This window comes from Lycorma delicatula, chromosome 4 (assembly GCF_047948215.1).
Source record: "Lycorma delicatula isolate Av1 chromosome 4, ASM4794821v1, whole genome shotgun sequence".
In the NCBI taxonomy this organism is placed as follows: domain Eukaryota; kingdom Metazoa; phylum Arthropoda; class Insecta; order Hemiptera; family Fulgoridae; genus Lycorma; species Lycorma delicatula.
The window spans coordinates 90037505-90065275 of NC_134458.1; the positions used below are offsets into that span (position 1 = coordinate 90037505).

Sequence of the window (27771 nt, forward strand, 5' to 3'; positions counted from 1 at the left end):
ATTTCTACAAATATATTTCCACGAACAGTTTTCTTACACGTGTTTATTCAGAAAAATATGCCTGTAAAGTTTGGCAGGAACCTTTTGAGTGGTAACAATCATTAGCAGTGGTGTACCGTACCTAATCACACGCTGAACTGATAAATAGTTGAAAACCATAATTTATTTCGAGTAATTATTTAATTTTAATGATTACATACCTGTGTGTCAAAAGATAATATCGGTTTATAAATCGGTAGTATGATTTAAATGCAAGATTAAAAGGAAATATTAAATGACAAATCAGATGTGTTTACTACTAATATTATTATACGGAGATACGTTTGACTCAGATCATCAAGCAGCGATTACGTCACCACTACTAGGTGAGGTAAAGAATTTCCGCAGCAATTGCGAAGGTTATTTTATTTAAATTTGAATTATTCAATGTACCTCAAATTAACTTTCACAGTTTTTTTTATCGAAAAATTTGGAATATATTTTACCAGATCCCTTTTTGAGTTCAACTAAGTATAAGGAAGGTGATTAGTTTCCTAATATATTATGTTAAGAAATCATTTGAAAATTATTGGTGTTTGTCAAGAAAACGCAAAATATAAACAATCCAGTCAGGACGGCAGATATTGAATGCAAGATATTCAAAAGCCGAAAGTTATTTTGGATATCCTCTCTTTAGAAGAAAATTTCGATTTTTTAAAGACATAAAACTTAAATAAAATGAAGACAAAAAGCTGAAATAAGCAAGACTTGATCCACCTCAAGGGATGCAACATACCCGACGTTTTTCAAGTTCTTGTTTATTATCCAAAACATTTTTCACACCAAAATTGTTTTAATTTTCATCTCGTATAATTTTTTTTTACTAAAATACAAACCCGGTAATTAAATAACTAAGTTCTATATCCACCAGAGGAAGTTAAAATCCCCGTTTGAAATTTTTTTAAATACTCAAATATATTCTACAAGAGCTGTTAAAAATTTTGTTTTCTTTCATTTTTATCCCTTTATTCGTTTTTTCGCGAGAATTATAGTCATTAAAAAAAATTCTTTTCCCAAAGGAATGAAACCCTTAATCACTTTTTTCCTCAACGAATGTTTATACGTATGTATGTGTGTGTGTATATATATATATATCTTTTTTTTATTTATTTTATAGAACGCTGATTTTCCAGATGTCCAACTACCCGAACTGCTTATATATCCGCAATAGGAAATTAAAAGAAAAATTAATATTATTTTTAAAAATTCTAAAATGCTATTCAAATAAAACTTTAACAGGAAATGTATATTTATCAATCTTTGTTTTTACCGAGTTTGTTTAATTGATTTTCTTTTTCAATTCGTACAGCACTTTCGAGTTTTGAAGTCTAATTTAACTGAAATACATTTTTTTCCTATACTTTTGTCTTTTTAGTGTGGTACCAATTAAATATTTTAATGATATATCCGTTACGTATGATAAGCTTTTTTTAATTTTGAAATTATCCCGTTTCGGCCTTGCAAAGGTCAATCTAGATAATCGGTGATCTACTTTATATACTTTTAAGATATAAGACATTTAAAATGTATATATATAGTTTTGAAAAAAGGTTAATGGAATCTATTTTTAATAATTACTATATGTTTCTAAGATTCTCTATTGCTCGAAGCGTAGTATACACCATTTCAGTTGAGCAGAGGATTTTTAAAGCACTGATTGTCCACATAAATGAAGTTCAAATCAGTTTTCGGTTTTATATAATTTTATTAATACGATTACGATGCTAATAAAGCAAATTAATAGGCTAAGTAAAGGCAAAATAAAATGTATATGCAAATAAGCGTGTTATAAACGCAAACAGCTCTTTTTGTAGTTGTTTTGATACTATTCCTGAAAAAAAAAAGTAATAAAAATATTTAAATATTTAAATCGGCATTTCAGTACATTTATTATTTTTTCAATTATTCGTTCGTGTGTGTGTGTATATATATATATATATGTGTGTGTGTGTGTGTGTGTGTGTGTGAGTGTGCGCGCGAGAGAGAGAGAGAAAAATAATTTTATATATATATATATATATATATGTTGTGTGTTATAAAATACATTTGGTGACCAGAACAAAGCAATTCACTAGTTTAACCTTGACCCCTAAGCCAATCCCATCTAAGTTGGCTTTCTACCTTATGCAGCAATAGCATCAGTTAGTTCGTTAGTTACCTGAACATAACATTCTTAACGTTGGGTTGGGTTTAACCGGCTGAAATAGCATTTCTCTGATTATCCTTGGGCGGAAAATCTTGTTTGCTGCTCAGATATAATCAGTTTAATAAGTCTTTTTGAAAAGTTTTTAATAATATTATCAGTTTACGTATAATAATTTTATAATATGTATCAAATATTAATAATATACGATGAAAATGATTGTTCTGTAACTATTATTATATATATATATAAATTCACATATTCAAGAGTATCGCCACATTAAAGTAAAACAAAAAGGTCTATTTTAGAATCTAAAAATCTTGTTAACAGTTGTATTTTTATTTTTAAAAATTGAATGTTACTTCACAGTTTGTAACTGAAATAATAATGGACCTAAGATAAGAAGATATAGAAAATGATAGATTAAATTTACAATTTAAACAATTCAGTTGCTTAGCAACCAAATTAACGTCTTTTATTCAAAGCACTCGTCTTAATCCTTTCAATACCATTAAATGAAAATAAGTAAAAAATGTAATTCTTTCAGTCGTTGTTTTTAAAACACTTAAATAAACAGCTACAAAAAGATTCTATTTTTTGTTACTTATTTTTTTATATCTGTACACTGTTCCTTTTTTTTCTTTAAGAAAAAATCCATAAATAGGTAGACTGTATAAAGTTAAACGTTTAACCATAAAAGAGAATCTTACGCAAATGGAATTTATCTTTCTATTTATTTTTTGTAGTTATGGAACCGGATAATTAAAAATGTACACACATTTATTTATTTAATGTTACTGAAAAATATTTGTAGGGAACTTTTCCTTAAAAAGAAAATTTCCCTACTAAAGCCATCTACGCTGAAATGTACATAAAAAAGTTATTTTTTAGTGTTTGAAAAAATATAAAAATATTACTTCGATAATAAAGATAATAATCTCAAACTCTTTATTCAAAGATAAATTATTTAAAAAAATTATTAATAAATGATCATTTTTAATAACAAAAATTGTTAAACCACAATATACTAGTAAACAGTTATAATGTTAAAAAAGTAATAAACAAGCATTGCTACAAGGATCAAAGGCAAAGGAAATGAATCTCATTCAGTCACAAAAATTTATAATAAATCAAATAAAACACGCGTTTTCATTAATACTCGTATAAATAAATAAAGCAATATTCTTTATTAGATCGATAAAAAAAATAATTCTAAATAAAAATAATAAAATATTTAAAATGTAATCAATTTTCATTCAATATGTCCATCACAAATATAACGGCTATCTATCAAGTTACATGTCAGCATAATCAAGATTAAAAAAAATTAATTAATGAGTTAACATTATAACTTATAACAAATTTCTCTGAGTTAAATAATATAATCTTACGAACATTTACGATTTATTTTTTAAATTGTTGGGATTTCTCATTAGGGTTCAAATTTTGTCTACAGATTTTACATTCTTAATTCAGTGAAGATTCTTAATTTTTGTTCCTTACTTCATATATACATCTGCGATGTCGATCTTCTTTTTTTCCATTTTTAAACTCACAAATTATATTGTAATATGTATCTTCTCCCAATTCATTGCTCGATCATATCTATCTACATGATAATTATTAAATATTTCAAGATCGATAAAGGGCAAGCCTTCTGAAATTTTTACAAACTTTTAAACAAACCTTTTTAATGGATATTTATCCAAGAAAAAGGGTATACTAGGAAAAATCATTTCTTGAACAAAATAAACTCATTATAACTAATAACTTTATTGACTGTGAAACATTGAAAATTTATAAGTAACCGAAGTAAATAGACGAATAACCATTGTAAAAAAACCGTTACGTAAATTAGGAATTAATGTTTGGAATTTTGAGAGAATATTACACGTAATATTATAATTTAAAAGCTTAAGTAAATAATGGGTTCCTTTCCTCTTTACACCAGAACTTCAGAAAAATGTTTAACAGCCGCGATTTAGATTTTTCAATATTTTGAAACAGAAAAGGACAAACTTATGATTTAATTTGTGTCCACTGTTTCACTCCTGAATCAAAATACGCATTGGAAATGCAAAATCAGTCTTCCTAAATAACACCGACCGATTTCTTCAGCAAGTAATAATACAATTATTTTGATGTGGGATTAAACTTTCTTACAAAGAAAAAAATAATTCGTAGAAAAATAAATCACGTTAAAATTTCGTTACTTAAAAAAAATACTTATACTATTGCTATAAAATATGGCACTTCACCATCAACTGAAATGGAATGATCAGTCACATTCATCATTCAGCCCTTAGTCGTTTAATTTGATTGCCGCGTAATTGAAGGAATTTTGTAAAAGGGAAAATTTTAACAGAATGAGGATGTAATTTAAGTTGTTAAGAGTTGGTTTTAAAACTAACTGGAAAATTTCTTAGCGATTAAAATGAAAAAACTTCCAAAATTAAGGAACAAATGGTTGTACTGAAAAATAATAAATACGTAATAGATTTCTGATTATATTTTAAATACAATTTATAGAAAGAAATTCTTTTTTATTTTTCGAACCACCTATAATTACTTCTCTTTATGATTTATCTTAGTACTGAGTTTTTAAAGGAAAAAACTAGTAATAAAAATATGTAATAATTTCGTAAGCACAAACATTTTTTTTTTTATAGTACTTTTTTTATGTTGAAAATACTTTTTTTTTAATCTGAGAATAGGAAAAATGAATCTAGATATGAAAAAACAAAATATCACAACCATTCTGTAATTTTTTTTAGTCTTAAACAATATTAATCGTATTTAGTATTCTAATAACGAATGAGACTCACAGACTCACATTATTGTAAGCCGAAGATAAACTTGATGACCTTGAAATTCTGGTACACATTTACTCAAACAAATGCTGTCACAAATACAGACCTATTGTACGAACACATGTTAGATCGTTCAGTAAATTTTTAAAGTAGTTTATAATTTTAAAAGATCAAAGAAGCTAACATGAAAAATTAAAGTACAAAATTCCATGAATTTTTTTATATTTCATAATATTGTGTTTGGAAAAAAGAATACATATGTGCAGAATATGTTCTTAATAACATTGAATTTTTTTGTATAATTTTCCTGATTTCATAAAACCTAAATCATGATATCTGTTCCTTTTTTTCTGTCCTGGCATCATAAATAAATATCAGAACTAATTCTTACGAAATTTATCGAATAAGCTTGAATAAAAACTTTTTTCAAGAATTGTATCGGTCAGGATTCACTCTATTAAAAAAATCCTTAAATTTAAACCGATAATAGTCAAAAAGTTACGTGATTCAATTTTAAAATGTATTCTCCCTGTAGCAGAGATATGTAGGGAAACTATTATTACGTCGTCCGTAATATTGAATTTCTTTTTTAACGTGGCATGCATTCCATTAGTTTAACAAATTATTTGTTACGTAGGAGTTTTCACACGCCCGATAAGTTTTTATTTTAGATATTGCCTATAAACGAATTATTGTGAAATAAACTTTCTGATATCTATGTATCGAATAAATTGAGAATAAAATATTTTTTTCAGAGATTTTTATAAAAAAGGTGAAAAAGAAAGCGTTGTTGTAAGAGCGATTTGATATTACAAAATCGATATTATTCAAAAACATAAAAGAACTAGATGCAATAAAACTATTAATTACAGCAATTAGTTAGATAGTTTTATTAATTAGATTATGCATACGTAGCATGTTTATATGAGCGATAAAACATGGCTTCATTTGAGCGGCTACTTAATAAAACTGAAGTACCACTAAGAAGTAATTGATGAAATTTGACGACAAAATATTTAGAACATGATGGTGATATATTTACAACATTTGCACGAATCGGAAATTCATTCTTATCCGATTAGACGAAACTCTTTTGGTCGTCGCTCGACTGGTTTAATGTTAATGGTTTTTTATTCATTTCTTTCTCTTCTGTGTTAATCTTTTAACTACAACATAACCATTAAATCCTATATACTTAGTTATTATACATATAAATATATATATTCTATCCGGTCAGAGCTAGAAGCCCAAGTGAACCCCGGAGCCAACCCAGGGGTTCTCCGTAACCACGGGGTCTACCCCAGGACTGCAGAGCTTTCTTCGTTCGCCATTCCCGTCCAGTCAGAGGACTCCGCCCCCTGGACTGACCCCTGCAGTGTTTGTTAACCTCATGGTTGTGAGAATAGTACTGATAAATAACAATTAAAGTATTCAGGCTTTATAGAAATCTGAAAAAGAAACTAAATTACAGAAGAAAGAATAGAAGTAACTCTCTCTCTCTTTCTGTTTAGCCTCCGGAACCGCCGTAAGGTATTACTTCAGAGAATGATATGTATGAATATAAATGAAGGGTAGTCTTGTACAGTCTCAGGTCGACCGTTCCTGAGATGTGTGGTTAATTGAAACCCAATCACCAAAGAACACCGGTATCCACGATCTAGTATTCAAATCCGTATAAAAGTAACTGCCTTTGCTAGGATTTGAACGTTGGAACTCTCAACTTCGAAATCGGTTGATTTGTGAAGATGTGTTCACCACTAAACCAAACCGGTGGGTTTAAAATAGCAGTAACTACGGTACCTAAAGTACACCCATTTTTGACGAAGAAAATTCATAATTTATTTCTGTTGCCGTGGTAACAGAAATATAATAATGAAGTAAAATAATTAATTTTTTATTTCTTTAATGAATATCTTTAATTCCCAACTTCACCTTTAAGTGCGGGGTGGTGTTGTTACCGAAGGCCTACAGCCTCGGTCTATGGCTTAAAACTTCTCTGGGATAACATGAATGTGTTTCCTGCAAATTTGAAAACAATCGTCGGTTGGTTCTTGGGTGATGCGAGAATACACAAATAAATAGACAAATCTTCGGCTTTATATATAAGCTATGCCAATCTTTAAATATTCATATTTATAGCAGATCAAACTAATACGTCTCTACTAAATTCTGGTATAAAGTTTTCTCCTCTTTTAAATTATACAAAAAGTTTAGTACGAAATATCTTTAAGCAGCTGAAAAAAAAAAAAAAAACATTCTAATTTATACTGATTTTGCAATTTGAAGGATTCAAAAAGGATTCCAAAATGGATATTCATTCTTACAGTTTGAATCAGAAATAACGTAGAAATTAACAAATTTATAGCTGCATATTACGTAAATAACTTTAATGAAGCCAATCAGGGAAAAATATTTTTCCTACATGTACTAATTTCTCTGCATCATATTCCTAAGAATTTTTTTTTTAACTGATCATTAAAAATACTGACTATAAGAAGAAAAGAATATTTATACCCCTAATTCACAATTTATTCTGAAGAGAGCGTGAATGCAGTCTTCGATTAAATTTAAGTTTATTAAAATATTACGCTACCAATGTCATATATCTTTTCATAATCTCCAAATTATTATAGATTGGTTATTAGAAATATTACTAAATGTATTAAATTATTTTACTTTTTAATAAAAAAAGTATAGATTTAATATTATTATTAACAATAATAATAATTCAAGTTTATTCTGGAAAATTCTTACATAAAATTCGGGTGGTTTATAAATTATATAGTATCCTTAAAGTTTGGTTAAAAATACTTTATCATAAAAAATTCAACTCTTTTTTATCAAAAATTTAAAAATATTACTTGGAATTATCTACATGTTTAATTATCTAATGAAAAAAAAAAATGTTTTCCAGATAAATAAAACTGTTCCTTCAAATTTTTTTAAAGAAACTTATGATTTTTACTTTCTAATTTATTATATTAGGTTATAATAAACAGGAAAGTGTTTTAATCGGTCAAAAATCACTTCCTACCTGAAACTTTTGTATTTTCCGACATTTTGAAGTCGTCGAAATAAAGAAATACAAAAAATATTTGTATAAATATATGTCTATGCCTTTATATTTCAATATCAGAGAATAATGATCGTGAAATTTTTTTTATAGTAATTTTTTTTCATTACAAAGATTGATAACATTTAATTGTTGAAAAAATGGATTACTAAATAACGAGTGGTTGCTTAAATTTGAAAATAGGGATGAACTTTTAAAAAATTTAATTCATTTTAATTTGGATTTTGTTTATCAATATCATTATAAATACAACTACGCCTAATAAGGATGGTTTTATTTTTCAATTCATAGAAGCACTGCTGCTAAACAAGTGGACTTTTAAATTTGTTTACTACACGCTATTGAATTGCAGTTTGTTTTTTATATTTCTCTGAATTAGCAGTTGTCTATTTATTTGGTGGAAATTTTTTAAATGTTATTAAAGTTTATGAAATATTAAATTCTAAATTTTTCTAACTTTTTATTTCTTCAATTTATTGGCTTCAAACATTTTTTCATTGTTTTATTTTATAAATAAAGCCTTTTCAAAGTAAAAATAGTTTTCAGTCTATTACTGAGGCAGAAAGAAAATTATTTTTTTTTAAGATCATAAAATAATACATTATTAATGGGGAAGAATTAAATTTTAAGCTCTATAAATTTTTGGCAATCTTCAGCGACATTGTTGCCACCTCTACCGTGTATAAAAGATATAATTATTTCAACAATTTATTGTAAGTGACCTATGTCTTTAGGGAAACAACTAAGAAAGGGTCGTTTTAAACATCATAATTGATGATTCATATCCATAAAAAAATGAAATCATTTCCTTATATACTGAACCAACAACCAGTAATTTTATTTTTTCATATGAAGTCATCTTTTAATGACTTCTTGAACATAAATGAAGGAAACTACTCATCCGATCATCTCATCATTAACATTAGTATATCTTAGTAAAATAAAATATTTTGTGATTAAATTTGGTGATTATGAGAAGATCTGTAATAATTTCCAAAAAAAACTATGAACCAACGATCTTGCTGATCTGTCCCGCCATTTGTATCGAGCTTAAAACTATACCTTTATACCTTGCTACATGCTACATATGTTGCAGCAAGAATATATACAAATATATATGTTATATATATATATATTTTTTTTTGTATATATATATATATATATATATATATAACTAAAAAAAACGAGTACTACTCTATCTTGTTTACTTCCTGAGAAATATACAATAGCGGTAAAAAATAATTATTTAATATTTAAAATAGCAAAATTAATTTACTTGCAACTATGCTGTGCTCTACAAAATTGAACTTTGGGATCTTTATTTTCTACAAATAAATCTTCCAATTTCTCTTTTATTTCTTCTTCTAGACCTCTTCAACCTCAGTTTTCTTCTGCTACTAATATACATTTCTCACTTCCTTTGTCCTCTTTACATCTAGCTTCTTTGTAGTTTTAACTATATTTTACAGGTTGAATTCCTATTTTATCTAAGTTCAAATTTTTACAATGCTATAATTATTAAAACTACTAACTGCATTTTATATTCTAAAATGAAAAGTATCTACTGAAACGAAAATCTTGTACTCTTGACCGTATAATATTATTCAATGATTAATTAAGGATTTATTTTACTCTATACAGATATTTTTTCTAAACGTCAAGGATTTGAAATATCTAAAACTACTGGATTTTATAATGACCTTTAATAAGCTCTGGAAATGAAAACGTTAATTTTAGTTATATGTACTTTTTTCTTCACCATTTCTGATAATTGCACAAAGAATTTTTATCGGATCGGTAAAATTGATTCTAGTTATAACAAGTTTTCTCATTTCAGAAATACTTTAAATTTTTCTTCTAACTGCTGGTTATCCCAGGAAAAAATACGCAATTTTTATAAACCAGCAGTTAGAAGAAAAATTCTTCTAGTTATAACAAGTTTTCTCATTTCAGAAATACTTTAAATTTTTCTTCTAACTGCTGGTTTATAAAAATTGCGTATTTTTTCCTGGGATAACCAGCGAAATATTTTTTACTGAGACTCTATCTCATGTAACAATTTTACCTTATTCGATTTCAAATGTCGAAGTCAAGTCCATCCTTTTTTGAAGGATGGACTTGACTTAGAGTAATATAACATAGAGTAATATATATTTTTTTTTAATTCCATAATATTTACTATCCTTTTCCGTCTATCTTGGTGCGGAGTGGTAAACGTTTTGCCTTTCACCAAAAGGATCTGTGTTTTGGTTAGGTATGGCATTTCTTACACACTAAAAAAATGCATTATCAATCATTATAGCAACTAGTATTGGCTGGGGGGGGGGGGGGGGTCTGCTTGTTGTTACTGTTATATATAATAAAAAATAAAATTATTATTATTATTAACTAGTGAACCCTTGCTGCTTGTATTATTACAAAGTAATGCTATAATTTTTAAAAATTGGCTAAAAACCTAGTGGAACAGTGCTGCTCCTCAGCGTTATTATTACAAAGTAATATTACTTATTTTTTTTAAAAATCAGCTAAAAACCTATTCCATTTACAACACGTCTCATTCCCATATTTCTCACCCCCTTATTTTTCTCTTTCCTTTCCTACCACACGTAAAATGTATGATAAAAACTTATTTCCAGTCCATCCAGAAGTTCTACTGGACGGTTCGGGCTAATTTTTTTTCTGCTTGGAATGGCCAGCAGATATTTCAAGTATCGACCGACCTTCAAAGTGATTTTCCTGTTAGTAATAACTTCGGAAATTTCCTCAATTAAGGAATAAATGAGGAATTTTCAGAGGAGACTCAAGTTTGGGGTCCGATGATGGTTGATGACATAACTGTAAATCATTCGGAGCAGAATAAAAAAAAATCAGCCCGATCCGTCCAGTAGAACGCCCATACAGATTAGAAATAGGGTTTCAGCCCAACGTTTTTAATATATAAGATTATAAATGTAATTATAATAAAGTAATTATTAATTATAAATATAATTTAAGAACATAAAAATATAACCCGTTTTTAGTAAGCATTTTTTTCCTTTTCATTTTTTTTGGTATCTATAAACAAAAAAAATTACAAAAGAAGCTCTATATATATGTAAAAGTATATATGAAATTATGATAAAAAAAAAAATTATTTAAATCGATACATGACCCCTTAAAAAGTATTTGAGAAATCACATGGCATATTCTACGAGTATTTAAAAGAAAAATAATTTAATAATTTTAATTTACACCCTATCTCTGTGAAAAACATTGAAAACTACCGGATAATATATAATTTACAATAAAAAGTTGGAAAGGTTTCTAAAATTAAAGTTTCTAAATCTTTTTAAGTAGTGAGAGATGTATTAATTTCTAATAAGTACAGAAAATTGTTTATACCCATATAACCCAAATTTAAAGTAAAATATTGAAAAATATTTCCAGTTGACAGACTGACATAACAAAAAATTCTAAAAAATATTTAATCAATAAACAATTTTTTTAAAGAAGGTTATTTAAACATTTGTTTTCATGATCTTTTAAAATTCTTTACTAGTATTATTTTTAAGAGTAATTTTGTATATATATATATATATATATATATATATATATATATATATATATATATATATATTGTCTTTTATAATTAAAAAAATACCCAAACAATTTTTGAGAAGTTTATCGAGTTTCCAGATATACCAATTCCTGATAAAGTTTTTTTCTTCAAAAATGTAATAAAATCATTATCTCTACTATGCAATCTACCAAATCAAATAAAATCGTTCCTGAGATATTAAGCCAAATAAAAGACCACAATTTTTTTAAAAATCGAATTTTTTCTTTATGAAAATCTTTAATATATTTTTAATAACATATCTTTAAACGTCTACAACTACAAGATATTATTTTTTAGTTGAAGCCGATGCATACTATTTATTACAACCGGAAATGTAAAATAGAAAGTCAATGATATTAAAAGAAGTAAAGCTAATTTTAATTAAATACATTTTATTTAATTATTTCGTTTAAATTATATTTATTTTAAATTTTAGACAATCCTGTATAGGTGTGTCCAAACTCTTATCTCTACCTTTGCCTGTACTGTGATTCATGTAACAATAGGAATGTAGGACGCGTCATCAACTCGCCTTATCACTTATAAAATGAAAATGAAACTAGTGAAGGTGTGGAAAGTTAACAAAATATCTAGAAATTATTTACTAGTAAAAACAGATAGCAACAAAAATATAGATAACCAAGAATATTTATTAAAATAATAAAAATAACTCATTACCTAATGATCTGCAATGAAAATTTCTATTTAAAGATGATTTATTAATACGGTTAATGAATGAGACATCTCTCTTTTATTAATTCGTCACTTTTATTTTATACCGAGAGGTATTACTGACTAATATATTTCTTAAAAATTAAAAAAAAAAGAAAAAGCAACCAAATACATCATCTTTCTTAAATAACATAGCAATGTACGATGTATAAGTCACAATAATTATCTCCGGTTCTACTTAAGTAACTCGCTTCTGTATATACAACGATATTAATTAATAGAATAAACTTCGACATTCTGTCTTAACTATAAAATGGAATTTGTTTGGCCGAAGTATTCTAAAAGAAAAGATTTAAATATCTTTCACTGTTTAAATATTTCTTTCAAAATTACTTAAATTTTATACCAATAAAATCAGACAACCAGATTTCATCCCTTCTTTATTACTTATGATAATACAATAAAAATACGTTAATTTTGCGGTCTGTTTCAACTGCTTTCCTTTGACGTTAACGAATTAATAATTTTATATTCTATAAAAAGAATAATATTTAACAATAATTATTATTATAATTTAAAATTCTGAAGAAGCCTAACATAAGAGAAAAATATAGCTCAGACGTAGGTAAAAATTATTTATAAATTTATGGTGTAATATTTTAAAAACTTTTCGAACTATAAATTTTCTAATATATATATAGGTTATAAGATTATATTTATAATATATATATTTATATATATTTCAAATTTATTTAAACAGATAGATTATTTATTTTCCTAATGTGTAAGTTGCAATCTGTTCAACTAGTGAACAATAAGTGACCCCATCCAAGGCCCAATGAGATGAGGATGATATGTATGACGTGTAGTCTTATACAGATTCAAGCCGACCGTTTCTGAGACGTGTAGTTCATTGAACCCTAACCACCAAAGTACATCGGTATCCCTTACTAGTATTCAAATCCGTGTAGGATTTGAATACTAGTAAGGGATACTAGTATTTGAATACTAGTCAGTTGTTTTTATACATAGCAACTAACGTTTACTAGGGTTTGAACCTCGGAACCTTCGACTTCAAAAATCAGCTAACAATTGATCTGCGACGACGAGTTAACGAGCTGTTTAGCCAGCCCGGCGGGCTAAACAGATAAATGAAATTAAATTCCAAAATTTAACATTATAATTTTGTGTAGAATAACCAATATAATTCTTAATTTTCCCGTGTGTTTAAAAAAAATACTATACCATTTTAAGGGCAGTGGTTTTTCATGAGTGTTTTGATATTTCAACTATTACAGGCATGAAGCGATTTTTTTTTTGTTGTATTCTTGTTCCTACAAAACGGTCATCATCAGTAATTAGATACTGAAGAATTTACTTTAAAATAAGAAAACTTAATACCTACAAAATAGAAGAAAATAATTATAATGAAAAATAATAATTAATAACTAAACAATAATTATAAATCATTACAAAACAATTATTTCTGTATAAGTATACACAATTTAAAAAATAATATAATAAAACAAAAAATTAACTAAATTTTTTGTAAACGTTTTAGAAAACCCAAGTCAAAAGTCGAATTCTATTTATTTAATCTCGTTCAACTTCAGCGGTTTTCCTGTTAGCAGAAAACTTGCTAGTAACGTCCCGGTTCCTTGTAAAAGCTGATAAATAATGCAGTATCTTTAACGGAAATATTTTTTTTAATATTTTAAAAATGAATTAAATTTAAAATCTCCTTTCTGCTAACTTTAAAGCAGGTCAATTTTGCATACTAGACAACTACCGGATATTTTTCATATAAATAGGCAAGTACAGCGGGACTTTATGCACAACAGAACTCTTACTTGCTAATCAGCTCATTAACTTTGTTTACTTTTTTAAAATAAAAGAAGGTAACTTCATGTCATTTGTTTTAGCTTACTACGTTTTGACAATACAACTAGTTGTTGTATCTAGCTTTGCACGGGTACAATATTACATTCCCCTTCCGACAAGTTTATATTATTAAAAACAAATTATAAAAAATAAAATACACGACTGCCAAAAAAAAATTGAACTAAATAAACGACAATAAATCGAACTAGAAAAAAAGAAAACAAGGTATGGAAATAAAGGACTAAACATCGTTATGCAGTATTTAATTAAATAAAATAATAGTTAACCGATCAACTTTCAGACAGTTTTAATTTGTTTAAATATATTTTTATGTTGCAAAAATAGCAGGCAATTAAAACTCTCTAATGATTAAATTCTCACCAGGTCTTACATCGATAAGAAAATTTTCTCCTTCAACGAAAGTATTTAAATGTAGTTGAATGGCTCTGAATAGTAATTATTCTATATTGAAGAGCTCCCCGACTGCATTTAAATATTTTCGTTGAAAGACAACATTTTCTTATCGATGTTAGACCTGGTGAGAACTTAATCATTAGACAACCTTAATGCTTGCTATTTCTACAAAACGAAAAATATATTTTCATATTAAAACTATCTGAAAGTTGACTGGTCACCCATTATTCTATTTAATTAAGCATTTCATAACGATGTTTAATCCTTTATTACCATTCCTTGTTTTCTCTTTTTTAGTTCGACTTATTGTCTTTTTTTAGTTCATTTTTTTATTTTTTAGCAATCCGGTTTTTTTATTTTTTATAACTATTTTTATTATTTGATACTTTAATCATTTTAATCATCGATTAAATTAATGATCAAATTAATCATCAATTAATCATGATCAATTAATCATCGAGAAAAATTCACAATTCAAACAATTGTGAATATAACTGAGAACGTAAACTTGTGAACGTACTGAGCAAAATCAGGAAATTGTAAACATTTCAATTTATTTAATTGGTGCATACCAATCTAAACTTACAGATTTCTCAAGCGAATGAGTTCTTCCAGAAACTTTTATCATGCGGATCATGCAGCAATTTTCTGGGATCCAAACAACTAATGGCTAAACTCACCAATTTTCTCACGCGACTTACTGCTACGTAGGCCTGGCCCTTGGCAAAGAGGTGAGTGCTCAGATCTACGACAGCTCTAAGTAGGGTAGTCCCTTGTAGTTATGCACCGTCACGGCCCAATACAATATTAACGGCAGCATTAAATCCGACAATAGTGGGCTCGATCCCCAATCCGATGGCGACAACATTACCTCTAGTCGTACTGTCATCAAACTCTACAAAGACAGTTTGTGGGACCTCACCGAATTCAAGCTGGTTTCGGCTTAGCGCAGGCCACTCGATTTTTCCCAGTATATGAGTTAATTTTTGTTCTGGATTGGTTCCATCGTCATTTTGTATTATACTATCAAATACCCGGATTGAATTTTGAAAATCGGATGATTCTTTGCAGAGATACTATAAGATCACAATATTGCACCTCACAAAACTGCGCTCCAAGGGTACCCTGTTTGTTACCAGTTGATGGTAATGATTGGTCTAGCCTCGCGCGTGGTGCTCGCATCCCCTCACCACTCTAGCCTCAACCGCAGTCCCCAAGGGAAGTCCAATATTATTAAACAGAATTTTTTTAGATTTATTTAATATTATTTTATTTAACGTAAATTTAATTCTATGGGTTTTGTAATATTATTCATTAGATTGATTTGAATTATTCACTTCAAACCCAGCTAACACAGTGATAGAGGTTCACAGTTCATTAATTCAATTCATTAAAATTTTTGCTTCAATCGGGAAATCTCCTCTACTATATATATATATATATATATATATATATATAGCCAGTGACACTCCTGGTAACATAAGGATTCCAACGCGGGGTCATACATCTAAATCGGTTCGGCCGTTGAGCAGTTACGGTGGAATAAACATACATACACCCTAAATACAACACACTCCTTTTTTGGAGTCGTGTAAAAAAAATTTATGATCAGAAATTAATTATGAACGTTCAGATAACTTTACATTGCCTAATAAAAAATACAAGCAAGATTAAGAAAAGATTTTAAGAAAAGAAAAAAATCATCCAAAGTGGGTCGGAGTCCAGCTCAAAGTACTGATAAAATGTTATAGATTCAAAAAACTGTTAAAATCTTTACGGGCTTTAACTTTTATTCTTTAAATATTTTTTTTTAAAAAGAAAATATATCATATGTGATGATAAATAAATTTAAAAAAAAACATATTTTTTTTTTTTAATAGAAATGGGCATTCTTTAAACTTTAGTAATCCCTAAGTTCCTTGTACTATAAGGCTGAAACTTCGCTTGAGATATACTTAAAAAATAATCTGAGAATATATTTTCTAGAGAAGCTTTTATTTTTCAAACTGGTGCGTGCTATACAGTCTCACGGTTGACCTACTTGAAAAAGTGATAAAAATAAAATTAGGTTCTCTTTCGTTCAACAACTATATAATTTCCAAATATGATAAAGTTTCTAATTGTACACAACCTTTTCTGCACATTAATAAATTTACAAAGAAAAAACTATTAAAACAAGCATTTGTCAATTTGTTAACACATTTCATTGATATTGCACGTGTTTCTAAATCTTTGATTAGTAAGAAATGTTAGATTTTTCTCATCTCATTTAGTTATATATAAATAAATATAACATAACATACACACACACATATATATATATATATATATATATATATATGCTCCGTAAAGTTTTAGTGTTTTTTTAGTAAGATTAGCATAATATTTATGTGCTAAATAAATATTTTTATATAATGCTGATAATATAAAATATAACTTGTTTTATTTTTCTTCAAGATTTCAGAAAAAAATTTTAATTAAACATGAATTCAATGTTTTATTTTTTTTATTTTATGATTAATAAACAAATAGAACATTTTTACTTTTGTCAAAATCACGCTACGTCCAAAAAAAAGAAAAATTACGACTCCCTCATTTTCGTCAGATTTGAAATCGTATGCGCAGGCGTCTCATATATATATATATATATATATATATATATATATATATATATATATATATAAATTCAAGAGTAATGATAGCAATAATTAAAATGGTACAATAATTCTCATAAATCAAAGTGACCTTGACATATCAGCTGTTTCATTATTTAACAAAGTAATCTGCCAAGTTCAGTTGCTGCAATGCAATGTTGACTCCTTTAAATGTATCATTTCTATTTATAGTTATTCCTCAACTCTTCTTAGAATATAGTAAACGTAAAAAACCACGGAGGTTATAAATGGAAATCTTTTTTATCAGTTACGGTCGCATGTTATCAAATTATACTTCCTTTAATTTTTATATTTATCACAGAATTAAAAGGAAATACTTATTATATTTAATTTAAATTAGTTATTAAATTTAAAAAATGACAGGAAAATTACAGTTGAAATACTGCATTCAGAATTATTCCTGTAGATCTGTAATTAGGACAGAATAATTTGTGTAAACTGTAAATTTATTAAGAACCAATACTTTCTACAAAGAAAAAAACGGGAGAAAAATTATCTAAATTTGTCAATTAATATTTTTAATATTGAGATTGATAGGATGAAGTAGAACATCTATCTTATGCATCTAATTTCAAAACTTAATTTTTTTTGTAATTATTCATTCACATTTTCGTAAATATTTAAATAAACCTAAACAATACTTTTTAATTAATTACATTTTACTAAATATTAAAAAAAAAAAATCTAATTTTTTTTTCCTTTCGAAAGATGTCTATCGGTCTTTTGAAAAAGATGTATCCCGACCTTTTTTCGAAAATTATTTTACCATTTCTCACATAAAACAAATAAAAAAAAATAACTGGGTTATTTTTAATTCTTACTTGTATTCATTCCCTTTAATTTCTTCCTCCTTCCAAATAAAAAATCTAAAAAAATATTAAACAGTCTTTTACACTGTCCAAGACAAGTAGCTTGATTTAATTTTACACATACGAATGCGTAAAAAAAATACATCTTAAACACAATTATAAAATTTTTCACTTAAGAAAGATTTATGAGACTTAAAAATGCAATAATTTTTTTATAAAAACCATTATATTTTTACTATACCAAAAAATCAGATAAGATTTATGAGTAGTACGTTGTTTAAAAATGCTGAAATTAAATAATTATTATTTAATTCTTTTATTGAAACTATTCGTATTTTTTCAAATGTATTTAAAATATTTACCGTTTAATTACTCGTATTAATAATTATTTACTGTTTATTTTATGTTTGTTTATCTTTCATTTGGCTATATTTTTTTTACTTTTTAGTTTTATTAATAAATTTAAATTTGACATTCAATTTAACGATAATAACCCAAGTTGTTTTGTTCAACTTTGGTAAAATAATACAAAAAAAAGAAAAACAACTTTATTGGTAAATCAGATTATAAAAATTCAACTGTACATACTGTAGTTACATTGACAGTTAAACTTTTGTTAATGAAATATATATATATATATATATATATATCGCTTTAACTGAGAATAAAAGTCTATTGTAAAAACAAATAACAAATAATTTACCATACAATGCGAAATATATGCGATATATATTTTAATTTTGATATGGTATTAAAAAATAATTAATGATAATAGAAGTAAATTACAGGTAACTATTTACTTCAAGTTGATGACGAAATGTATTAATCAATCAACGAAAGCAACTGGTGTTACAAATGTTTATTGTATGCACCGGCCGTGAACTAGTTTTATAGCAAAATATTTTTACTGTTGACTGTACTTCAGAAGTTTGTTGTACAGTAAAAAAAAATTATACATAAACATGATGTTCAAGGTAGACAAATTAATTTTATTCATTTTAAATTAAAAATTACTCTGTGTTAAATAATAATTCTATCAGGTGTGGGGGGTCGTTTAACATTAGTTTAAATAAATACCGCAAAATCGTTAGTAAATTTACTGCGCAACCGACTTACTCAATAAATCAGTCATCAGACGTAAATAAAATTTGACCGAAAAAAATTAACCTATTAAAATTCATAATTCTTCTACTAAGAAATAAATGTACGTCTTTGATTCGAGACAGGTATTAAAGACTGATTTAGTTGAAATTTTGCACGGACAACAAAAAATATTTTATGTAATATTTTATGCCTTTTTCAAGCTGATTTCAAAAAAGGAGGAGGTCATCAATTCGATCCGAATTATATTTAAAATATAATCATTTAGTAGAAGAAGGTCTTTTAATGACCCCTATTCATAATTTTTCCAGATTACTTGTAAGGAAGAGATTTTGTTTCAACGAAAAATTGCATTGTCTATAAATACAAATTGAGAATAATTTTTCTATCATTAATGTAATAATATTAAAAGTTATAAGTTAATTTCACCTGTAATTTTAAGAAAATTAGTTGTGGTATAAAACAGTATTCAGAGTGTATCACGAAGTTCTCCCGGGACTTTCATAACCTATTCTTCTATTTGTGAAAATTTTGAAAAAGTTCATAATTTTTTTTATTAAGTTCATACAAATTTATTGTGAAAAAATTATTACTTAATTTGATACTAATTTACAATAGTAGAATTAACAATAAATAAAAACAATTAATAATTAATCGAATTGAACGTAAAGTGGAGGACATGAAAACAGACACAAAATTACAACATCAATTTTCTGCCATAACTCGGCTATTTGTTAACCGATTAAAAAAAAATGTCATTTTTTTCAAAATAAAAGGCTTAATATTTTAGTAAATAATAGAAAATTTGGATAAAACTAATATTTACGGAGATATAACGGATTGAAAAATAAACATGACCGCCATTTTGTAATTTGCGAAGGTATAAATTCCTGATTTTTTTCTAAGTTTAAAACTTTATTAGCAAGACGTTTACCAAATATTAATGTGATTCATCTGTCCGAACTTGAGGTATAAATTTTTATATAAAAATAACAAAATGGCGGACAAGGGAAGAACGAAGGAGAAATCGCCATTTTTCCTTAGTTATTTTTTGTTTAGTTTTACAAGTAGAATCCGAAAAAGTATAGCCAGCCCACCATTTTAGAAACACTCTGTATAATTTGTTTATAAATTTATAAAAGGCGCGTATTCCTACCAACACTGATTAAGATCGATACAAAAAAATTCATGCGGTTTCATCAAATCAAAGTTGTTAAATCGTAAAAAATAATAATTTTTACTTTTTTAAGCACGAGTGATAATGTTAATAAAATTTTAGAATGCCGTTTTGACGAAAAAATACAATGATATCGATAAAATAATATCGTCAAATAGTAATTAACGATACTTATCGACGTAGAAAAATCACTTTACGGAGAAGTACTAATGCTAACAAAAATAATCGTCACAATATTTTATTTTTCCGCTAGGATTATCGTAATCGTTTTGAGTGTCATTTTCTGTCCTTCTTAGCATTGTCGCTCTAACGTTTGTAGTCGACGCGTTTCGGAGTAATTCCATTCTCAAAACTACTTTAGAACCGAGTCTTCCTGAGATGAGATCGACGAAGAGCGACGTTAAGCTCCTCCCACTCCCCATCCCTACCGTCATGGCCTTTTCTGCTTTGTCCCTCCCGCTTTAACGTTTATCCAATTTTTTTAAAATTAATCCTTCTAATAGTTTATTTTAAAAGTTTTAGATTTTTAAACATTAAACCGGGATTGAGTGTTTATTCGTTCATTAATTATGTCCTTTCCTTTTAATTTTAGCTTGAATATGTCCATATTTTTCTAAAATATTAAATGTTTTCCTTTTTCTAATATTACTCATATTTTTTCCCCATCTTACATTATGCAGATAAAAGGAAAACGTTTAAATATCTTAGAAAATATGGAAATATTCAAGCTTAATTTTTTACCACCCAGTGGTAAATTAATGGGAGTGAAATAAGTAAATATATACAAAGAAAGATTGATTTTAATATCTAATATAAACTGCTGTAACAGAATTAAAATCTTTGATATTACTGTATTTTTAAATCTCTGTTATTTAATAAAGGCTATAACTAGCAAACCATATCTTTCTTCTCTACTAAAGAATTTGTATAAAAGTATAAAGAATTTGTATCTTTTTAAAACTCTATTTTAAAACGTAGGTGTGGAGTGATATAAACGGTTTCGGCCTTACTTATTCCACTAATCGGCCGTAAATAAATTCTTTTGTTTGTATGAAATGAATGCAGTTGTTATTTTTTTCTACAATGAACGGTTACTTTCAATATTACACAAAAATTAGCTAAATATATATAAATTCTAAGAATGCGTAATTATAAATTGAAATAAAAACCTTTCGTTAAAAAGCTACAAAAAAAAAACAATGTGAAAATTAAACAAAAATTGTAGTCAATGATGTCGCTAATTTTTTTTAGAAGTTGCAGGTACGTATATCATTGTGTCTAGGAGAGATTTACGCCATTGACTGGCTGTAAATATTTAATTTACCGACCGGTTTAGTGCAAACAGTAAAAATACTTTTTTTATTTTCATTACTAAAAGCTACATTTTTTTTATTTTAGAAGGAATATAGCCTCCTTGTAGACATCGATTGTGGTCAGAATAATCCACCACTACCGTTCAACCGGTCGCAGCATTGCTAAATCATCACGCAAACGCTATCGTTACTTTGAAACCACTCTCTGATCCCTGTTTTCACTGCGCGAGAGTATGAGTATGATTACGTATTTGTAATCTGACAACTACATTTCAGGAAAAACTAGCCCTTTTTCCTCCCCCTTCTCAGCGTTTAATTCTAGAAGAACAAAATGTTAAAAATTGATAAAATAATATTTATGTTGCAAAGAACACCCAAAGATATTAATTTATGGGAAATCTTCAATTTTTAAACAATATGTATTTTATAACATTAGTATACGTAAAACAAAAGGATATTTTGTTATATTAGACTTAATGAAAACAGTGTACGCAAAAAAAAAGGAATTTCATATATATAAATGGAATAAATTTATCTACGAAAAGATTTACATCTGATTGTCTGTATTATTTATTTTATTTTTTAACCAAATTTTCAAAAAATTTGCATGGACAAAAAATGCATATATCAGCCTTTTTTTCTTTGTAACATTTAAACAAAATGGTGATCTTTCAAAAAAAACTCCATTTTTTAAACACCTCAATTATCATACAATCATTTGATTTTAAAAATGTTAATCGATTAGTTTAGACTGCTGTTACTAGTTAATGGTATTTTTCTTAGAACATATTTGATAACACCGTTACGGTTAACAGATGAAAACATGGGTAAAAAAAATCATCACATTATTATTTATCTTACTGTTCCACATATAAGTTCAGTTTTTTCCGATCAAGATACACTGCAATAATATTTTTATAAATATACATTGAAAACTTTATTAAACGGTGAATTACTTTGTCATCAGATTGGACGAGGCAAAACGTCTTGACAGATCACAGATGTTTGTGATTTCTTTTTTTCTATAAAATTGTCTAAAGGAAAATGTACACTCCTTTGATCGAAATGTTATCGAGAACTTAAAAAAAAAGTTAAGGAAGAAAAATCTGTTTAATCCTGATGACTTCTACAGGTAAGTTTACGTATAATTTATGAAGTACTGTTAATATGTTAATATGTATGGACTTATCGTTGAATAGTGATTTTTTTCTTCATAACTATCTGGGAAAAACTTACATCAGAGCATCTTCCTCTACTAAATAAAACAAAAAAAATACTTAATGCATTCCGTTAAAATGGCAAGAAAAAGCAGGATCTATAAAATAATTATTAAATTAACATATTTGTTTTCAATTCATCAGATTGAACAGGTAACGACAGATTTAACAACATAAACAGTCAAGAAAAAAGATGTTATTTTTACAGCGCTTGCGATAAAATTTTCAAGGACTAATATTACGTAATCTGATTTTCCATATCTGCTGTAAAACATATAAACGGAACTTTTAAAATAATAACATGTATCGACACACCCAAAATTCTATTTAAATCTCACATATATCAGATCTAACTTCAATCTTTTTAAAGAGAATAAAAAATGTTATTTTTATTTTTTCCGATTTCTGCGGACAAATCACAATAGATAAAGATCTGAAGCGAGAAATTAACAAAATTCAAGTTAACACCAGAAAAAAATACAAGTATAAATGAAAAAATAATTAGATAAATAAATTTAAAAATTTCTTTAGAACCCATTTTTCCAATTAGTTACCGCTTTTAACCGAAGTGTAACCGGGAAATATGGAAATTTAATTACTATATTTATTTATATTTTATAAATACTATGAAAATTTGTAAGAATAACATAAAGCTTTTAACATAAAAACTACCCGTTTAACCAAGGGGCTCCACCCCCTGAACTCCCGCTGGGATCGTTATCCTCATGGTTATGAGAATAATACTGATAAATAACAACTAAAACCTGAAAAACTCTCTTTCCTCCGACATTTCCCTCTGACGCAGAAGCTTTGATACGCTTCTGCTGTAGACGAACATATCCCTTTTGGTTCCCATTTCCGTTTCCGAGCATGACAATACGAACGCACTTCTGTCGTGGCGCCGATATTTTTTTTTTTTTTTGGTTTGCTTGGCATTTCTCCCGCCACCACCCCATTCGGTCGCCCTAAAGCATAAGACCGAATGTCCGTGCCACAAACGGCTACTGATCCACGAAACAGTGACCAGTGTCCTAAATAGCTCCTAGAGCTTACCTAAAGCGTGAGCGGACTAAGCGCAGTGCCATACACCACCGGCTAACGTGTCCCAACCGCTCACTTGTCATATATTTACTAAAATGGGTAGGCGAACCCCGTCAACTACTAAAAATATATATGACACCCGTAAATCAAAATTTACTTTGTCTAGACAGCAATTCGCTGCCACGCCTAGGTCGCTGAATGCCAGCAAGTACTTGTCCACCATATTAAAGCGCTTGGAGACTTAATTGGCTGGTGGTCAGCCATATATCTCTAGGTTAGCTTCCGACAGCAGTGCGGTATGAGGCTTTCCCTTAAGTAAACTACTGATGTCGGTTGAACATAGCAACGGCATCAAGGAACTCCCACACGGTCCGACATGCGGCTACCGCCACATGGCGCCGATATGTCCACTTGTATTCTTACGTAACCGCGGTAGCGCTACAATAACGTCAGTATGAAACTCGTGAGGAATTTAACTGCAACTCGCATCGCAAATTTATTGCATTAAGAGTCTGGACGTAGCGCTATTGGTCAGCAGCTAACCGAGAATCACGTTCCTCAAGTGTTTCATAGGACCGAGATCTAATTTTTTCAGAAGACTTTGAATAATATGAAAGGTTACTTCTTTTTCTTGAAGAGATATTTTTTTTAATTTTGACAATCCAATATCGACAGCCAAAATAAACAATAAAAACCCATAAAAGTTCGCTAAACGTGCTAATTTTAGATAATTCTAATAATAATAAAAAAATTTATTTTATTTGACTTTTGACCTCGATTATTTCGAAAACTATCAAGTTTGGTGCAAAGTGCCAATTGGTGTCGTCAGATCATTTCTGGCCCTACATTAGAATATAACATTTGTTTTGCTCGATTACATACGCGCGCGCGCACACACACTCTATTGTTTTAACAGTATAGATTAAAACATTTAATCATATGTTTTATCTTTAACTTTTGATGAAGTAAAACTAAATGGTTTTATTGAAGTAACTTTTTTTATTATATAATTTTTGTTGTCGGATTTTGTAACCAACATTTTTGGACTTTTCATAGCTGATAACATTAAGTGTTAACTGTTAGAGGTAAAATTTATTTTACTGTTATAATTTTACATTAATATAAAGTGCAAAATAAAAAGAAATTTTTTTGTAAATTTTGTATTGCATTTCTAAAATCAAATAATAATTTTCCTGGATATAAATAATTAATCGCTTTGATAAAAACAAAACCAAAGTAGGTAATGGTCAATTATAAACCAGTTTAATTTGAAAAGTTGATCAATAATTAAACCTAAATCACGATTTTCATTTACTCTTGTAAATATTATACTACTATTCATTTTCTTAATTATACCGAGAAAAACTGATTACAGAATTTAGTTACGGATCATTTGTTCATGAAAAAAAAAAACCGTTTGAAGCAGTGTCTCTTAATTAGCAATTCGACTAAAAATAAGAATTTTGTATAAATTATTATATTACTTATTTATAGGAAATCCGATAAATTGCAGATAAAAAAATGATTCAAATAATAAATATAACTTTTATTTAACGACACGTAATTAAATTTTTCAGTATTAATGATGATTTATAACGACACTTCCTAAATTCATATTACTTGCAATACGTTAGTTTTAATTAATTGATGTGATGTTACTCATTATTGACTGATGTGTATTTTTGTAAAGAACAAAAATGTTTTAATGCATTAATACTGGCTTTTTTCTACGATAACTTTTTTCAGAATTTCATTTTATTTTTAATTAATATAAAGCACATGTTAGCATTTATACATTTGTAAAATGCCCTTCATATATAATTAGTATGATATATTACATACATTAAAAACTAGTTCCAAAAATTCCCAGAATTATCGACTCTAAACAACGAACCGTCCGGTTGAAATACACATTGAATATATGAAACAGAAAATAAATTTACTGCATTTTAAAATATTTTCCTCAACACTCTGAATATGTTTAAATAGTTAACTGTGATTTTTTCGACGAGATTATATATATATATTTGGGATCACTTTAATAACTTTAAATATATTCTATTTATTAATCATACGACATTTAAAAAAGAAGAAAAAGAACAATTTTTTGCTTAATCAGCACTCTGACGAAATAGGTCTATAAAATTTATAAAACGCGTTTTGGATATATTCCATTTTCAAAACTAGCTGGAATATATCCGAAACGCGTCAACATGCGATTTAGTTATGACGAAGCTAAGAGATGTAGATAAATGCACTCAATATAAAAATTATTACAATCTTAGCAGAAAATGTATATATTTTTACAATAATTTTTAATTTATAAAAGTGTAACAAAATTTATAGACACCAAAAAGAAAAAAGAAAAAGAAAAAAGTTATAATCGATCGTGTTCGTTTATATAAAATTAAGTATGCTCTTCATCAAACCTTTAATACTACTTAGATTACAGTTAACTTACTAGTATAGACATAGAACATAAGTTAATAATAATTTAAATAACGTTAAAAATGTAATCTATAAATGACCCGGTTATTTAAGTTTTTACAAAAGAATTATTGTTCCACTCCTGATATAAAAAAAAAAACAACACATCATTTCTATATTCTTTAGTAGATTACAAATTAGCATCGATAACTAGCTTAATAATTATTCATAATTAGCGTTCCAATTTTGGTGACGGAAAATTTAAACGTGAACTCAGAAAATAAAACGGCTAAATCAGTCTTCATATATGTGACCTATTAAAGAAAATTCCTACTAAAAAACGGATAAAATACCTGGATACATATTTTTTTGGCGGACGAAACAATCTGAAATTGTGTATTCAAAGTGCATTATAAAATATTTTTATAATGCACTTTGAAAAAAAGACCATGATTTAAAGAGAAAAAATAAACCTAACAATATTTAACTGTTTTAGGTACCTTCAGTAAGAGAACAGAATTATTATCTATTCTAAGTAAAATTTTAACGTACTGCCTTCAATCAAACAAAAAACATTAAGAAATCTATTCGTGAAAATTACGTAAAAAGAAATTCCGATTTTTTTTTTAAATTTAACTTTTTCAGCTATCGAATATACGTAAAAAATAAAAAAAAAAGATGTACTCTGCAATAATTTATCTTAAACGTACGTATATATGTTACAGATAAACGAAAAGTCTAACAAATGTTATTATTTAACTATCGATTTTAAAATTATACTAATCTAAAGATAACAGAAATAAATAATCGTAATTTATATTATAATTATTATCATAATTTCAAACGGACAAATGATTATTTAGAAGAATATGAAATAATAAATAAATTTTATGTTCTTTAGTAAATAAATACAACTTTGTTGTATATATATTGCGATTAAAAATAAAGAAAACTATTAGGAAAATATAAACACAAAAAATATGAAGATGTAGCGAAAGTAACGCCATTTTATCGTTTAGTAATCTCCGGTCTTCCTAGAACCTGTGCTTACAATATTGCTGAGTGTTGTAAGGTTATTCTTGGCACTGTTTAACCTTCCATAATTACAATCGACAATTCCGTTTTCTGTTTTATTTTTATTTTTACCGATTCAGTTTTTCTAGAGCTCAATTTTTTTTTAAATTCAGTAAAAAATGAATGCGATCTACTGTTCACAGAATTACAAGTACAGCTCAGAAAATATTACACAGGAAATTCTTTTTCCGCTTATGAATAATATATTATGAAGTATTATATAACTTAAAATTCAACTGTAACTCTGTATGTTGACAAAGAGATTATTTTAAGCTGACCCGCTATACGTAAATGTACCTACAAGTTT

At 27.3% G+C, this 27771-nt stretch overlaps 1 protein-coding gene across 4 annotated transcripts in view; it reads right to left on the bottom strand.

Moving 5' to 3' along the window:
* Positions 1-27771, bottom strand: part of cher (filamin A protein cher) — a 570661-nt gene that overhangs the window by 533046 nt on the left and 9844 nt on the right. The window lies entirely within an intron of this gene.